The sequence below is a fragment of the Gallus gallus genome, chromosome 2 (assembly GCF_016699485.2).
Source record: "Gallus gallus isolate bGalGal1 chromosome 2, bGalGal1.mat.broiler.GRCg7b, whole genome shotgun sequence".
Taxonomy (NCBI): Eukaryota; Metazoa; Chordata; class Aves; order Galliformes; family Phasianidae; genus Gallus; species Gallus gallus.
The window spans coordinates 135,310,409-135,315,131 of NC_052533.1; the positions used below are offsets into that span (position 1 = coordinate 135,310,409).

Genomic DNA, 4,723 nt, shown 5'->3' on the forward strand with positions numbered 1-4,723 from the left:
ACATGCATGCTTGTCTATTTTCAAGTCCTCTTTGTTGCAATAAACAGATGAATTTTTCTTCAAACGCAGACTTGAAAAGCAAATACAAGTGACTCTCCTGAAGTAAAAAAAGACAGTCCGAGATGTAGAGGAGAAGAGTGTCCAGCTGCCTCCATCTCCTTACTGTACTACTGCTTCCACTGGTAGATGAGGGCTCTAAGATGTGCCACAGTGTCTCTGCAGATAGTCCCAGGTGGTATCAGTGGCAGTGGCCTCAGTGACATAGCTCTATCCCATTTGTGACATGTGTGTTCCTGGACAAGGTTCAACATGTTTCATAGCATAGACATACTTGCCTGCTTTCAAAGAATCACAGAATCTCATAATGGCTGAGGTTGGCAGGGACCTCTGGGTCCATCTGGCCCAACCCCTGCTCCAGCACTCAGAGCAGGGGGCCCAGGGCCATATTTACGTGACATTTGGAGATCTCCAAGGAGAAGATTCCACAGTCTCTGGGCAACCTGTGGAGGAGATGGGAGAGCAAATGGAGAGGTTTTGGTGTACTCATAGGCACTGAGGTAGATCTGAAAGCCTGGACCCTAGAAGTGTGCCAGAATAAAGAGGTGGATCAGATCCTGGATATGGGTCTGACCTCAGCTCTTTTTAAATGTCCCCTCTTCTGAAGTCTTGCATCCTTACATTATTTCTCACCCTCTACTCTATTCCAGTGCCAAAGGAAGAAGAACAAGTTGTACTCCCCACGTATAAAGGTCCTTTTTTACTTAAGGCCATATGAACGCACATAGGCTGCGAAGAAAGAACATCAGTAGTTATTAAGGAATGAAGCCCTTTCTTCCAGAAGGGGCTAAATAACCGATTTCCTCCATGAATGCTCTTTTCAGAATTTCCATGGAAGTTACAATTATTCATTTATGCCACAGAAAAGAGCTTCGCTTCTAAGGAACAGACAGTCTTAAACAATGTCAAATAAAAGCTGCTTTCACTGCCAGTTGAATACAAATCAAGTGGTTTTTGTTTGAAAAAAAAAAAAAAAAAGAGGATAACCCAATCCAGGTGAAAAAAAGTGAAGTGATGGTAATCACTCCAACACCCGACTGTTCTTCTTGCTTGGTAAGAAAAGCTCCTTTCAATACCTTCTGCCAACTCTCTTCAAAGTTTGGCTTCTCTTCTGAAGAGACGCAGAATTACAGGCAAAATCCTTCTTACTTTGCAATTTTGGGCCCTGTTTGTTTTGGATGTCGTGATCAGTGCATTTGATTCACTAACCTGACTCCATGAAGGGGCCTCGCACAGCTGTCTCACACAGACCCACCTGAATGCATGGAAAGACACGGACACAACAGGGCAGAAAGCAGGATGAGGATGTGTACAAGTCAAATGTGTCATAAAGCAGCAAGATCTTTAGCAGATCTTTAGAAAAGAGGATCTAAGCCAAGGGGAAAATGAGGAAAACCATAAATACTGGCTTCACTTAAAATAAACCACTTGCTCCCCATTTTGGTCCCCACCATCGTCTCTGGCAGAAGATGGAGGCAACTGACAGAGGAGAGCTGCTGCAGCCAGGAACACAGAGATGCTTTCAGCCCCCATTTTCTCTTTTCTTTCTTCATAGCAGGCAGTTTTAGGCCAGTACATTGTGTCCTTTATACACAGAGGAATTAAGCAGTTCTGTCCCTGCCCTGCAAATTGCCTGTGACTGCCTGCTAAAGGAAATGTTTTCTGTATCACTTTAATCTCATAAAATATATCCACGATATGTATACACAATGAAAGATAACATTTATTTTCTGTCCCCCAGTCTTCTAAGCAGTCTAATCCAACCATTTGTTGTATAATCAGAAACACATGACTTAATTATTTCTGAAGGTTTAAGTACACATTATTTCATTTTTTTTCCTGATTTTGCAGGCATGCACAGCTTTCATGGAATCATTCCACCCACTGTACTCAAGTGGAGTTGACTTCCATTTAAATCAGTCCAGCTCTTTTATGTTTAGAAAATAAAAATAATGTATTTCCCTCTGTCTCTCTCTTTTTAAATTTTAAGTCCTTTAAGTTGAGCGTATTACATTTTCTCTCTTTTTTTTTTTCTTTCTTGGCTGGGATGAGGGGAGCGGAATTACCTGCTTAACTTAAAATAAATGAGTCTTTTCAGAAGGAAAATCTCAATTTAACCCCTGGCTTTGCATCCAAGAGTTCTTTCAGATTTTCCCATGTGAACGATATAAACCCATCGACTTCCTCAGCGGGAGGCCCCTCAGCACTTCCAGACAGAGTAAGGGGAAGTCACGTATGGCCAAAACACTGGAGGCTCTCCCTCCCAGCAGCAATGGCCCTGCCAGGGCTGTGGGAGGGGAGCAGAGCATCAGCCAGATACATGCAGACAGCGCACAGCTGAGACAAAGCTTGTTTAAGCAAACCACAATGCCTAATCCTTTTGAGCACAAAGGTGTTGGGTTGAGCAGCAAGATATGAAGTGTTATCTGTAGTTGACATAGAGAATACAAGGCACTTCATTTCTCCTCTTGAAGTACACTGATATTGGTTTAATCATCCTTTAAAAAGAAACAAAACTTGTGTCTCAAGAAAACACTGGAGAAGTGACTGTCAGTACTGAGGAAGCCTTGGCAATATGAATTCCCAGATTGCTTCTCCTAGTGACAACCATACCTTGTGTTACAACAGGCCTAGCACTGCCAGCCAGTCAAGGGAAGGAGTTGTCCTGCTCTGGTCTGTGCTGGTGCAGCCTCACCTCGAGCACTGGGTGCAGTTTTGGGTGCCACAATATAAGAAGGACATAAAACTACCAGAGATCATCCAAAGGAGGGCCACAAAGATGGTGAAGGGTCTAGAGATGAAGACACATGAGGAGAGGTCGAAATCCCTGGGTTTGTTAGCCCAGAGCAGAAGAGCTGAGGGGAGGCCTCATGGCAGCTACAGTGACTGATGGAAGCTCTGAGTGACTGATGGTGTCATTACTGGTGGCGAGATGTGGTGTCACCACTATGATCCGGAGTCAAGACTGCAGTCCATGGAGTGGTAACGTGAATTCACCATCGAACAAAAAGTTCAAGACACACCCCTCAGCAGCTGAAGTGATGTGCACTGTCTTTTGGGATAGGAAAGGGGTGAGTCTTCTGGATTTACTGGGACCTGGGATGTGGGACCTGGACAAAACATCAGCTTGATCAGAGTTAGGCCAGAGGAGAAGTCAGTCTTTCCCTTGCAACACAGTAACACCAAACCCAATACCAGTTTGAAGACCGTGGATACCCTGCCAGTCTGGGCTGCGCTGTCCTACCACACCAACCGCAGTCTGCATTTGGCACTCCCTGACTTCCATCTCTTGGGGCCAATGAAAGATGGACTGCATGGGCAACATTTTCCTGTATGTGATGTTGTCATAGCAGCTTTGAAACAGCAGTCACCTCTGACAGTGCAGATTTTTATGAGCGTGGCATGCAGGCTCTTCTCCACCACTGGCAAAATGCATAGCTTCTGGTGGTGACTATGTTGAAAAATAGCATTTTGTAGCTGAGAATTTGCTCTGTCAAATAGTGTTATTGTGCTCTTTTCATCTCCTGTATTTTCCACGGAAACAAAAGGAGGTACTACTTTTAGAGCAACCTACATATGAAGCCTCCTGAGATCTTCTGCTGTAGCCAACAGTGCTGCTCTAGGAAACCAGTAGCTGATTTGCTACTTTTTTCTTATTATACATGGCCTCCTACAGTTGCAGGAGCCGCAGCAGCATGAGAAGCATGCCTATGGCAGGGTGCTGAGCCCAGCTGCTCTTACACTTTCAGTAAAAGAAATAAAACTCCAAGTCAATATGGGCAGCCATGCAACACCAGTTCGGAGCAAGATCAGAATCAGTTCTCCCCTGAAAGATTAAATTTCTCTCCACAGTGAAATTCACCCCCCCCCCCCCCCCCAAAAAAAAAAAAAAAAAAAAAAAAAAAAAGTGCTTGCAGAACATCTCTGTAGACCAGACTGAAACCAGACACACAAGCATAGACCAGAGATTCTTTGGGTAATCAGGTGCCCATCCCTGTGGGCTCAAAATTCCCCTTCAGCACAACCAGCAAACAGTAGCCTGGAGGGAGAAATGAGCAGCCAGTGGAGCTGAAATCTGAGCTTCCACAAGAATTTCTCTGGTCGTTGCTGTTTTCAGGATTGAAATGAGACGTGGAGTGGGGTGGCTGGGAGGACTCCCTGCACTGCGGTTATTGCTTGGGTCATCCCAAATGGTATGGCTGCGCTAGAACAAAATTGCAGTCGTTACTCCTCAACCCTTCTTTCCAGAAGCAAGAAGATTTTCCTACTCTGAATAAACACTGAGATAGCATTTTTCAGTATAACTCTTCGTCTGAAGACTGCAGCTGTCATACTGCAAGCATTTCCTCTAGCAACAGTGGGTATCTGTGCTGGCTGTGGTGCAGATTGGCTCTATTTTACTTGCCTGTGGCAATCTTTTCTTCTTTTCTTTCTCTCTTTGTTTTTCCTTTTTCTTTTATTTATTTTTTTTTTCGGTTGCTCTTTTTTTTAAAGCTTTTACAAACCTGGCATAAACTTTAAATCATAACTGACAAGAAATGTAATATGCAGAACTACATTTCATGGGGTTGAAATTACCTTATCCTTCTGCCCATGAGTTGTAGAACCGACACAACAACGGACACCACACCATACATCAGATGCCCTCCACAGAAGGAGTTTTCTA

General features: G+C 44.1%; 1 long non-coding RNA gene across 1 annotated transcript; it reads left to right on the forward strand.

The window, feature by feature from the left end:
- Positions 1-207: 207 nt before the first annotated feature.
- Positions 208-988, forward strand: LOC121109906. Its single transcript, XR_005857641.1, has 2 exons — positions 208-557; positions 708-988. It is a non-coding gene; the product is annotated as an uncharacterized LOC121109906 (long non-coding RNA).
- Positions 989-4,723: the final 3,735 nt, after the last annotated feature.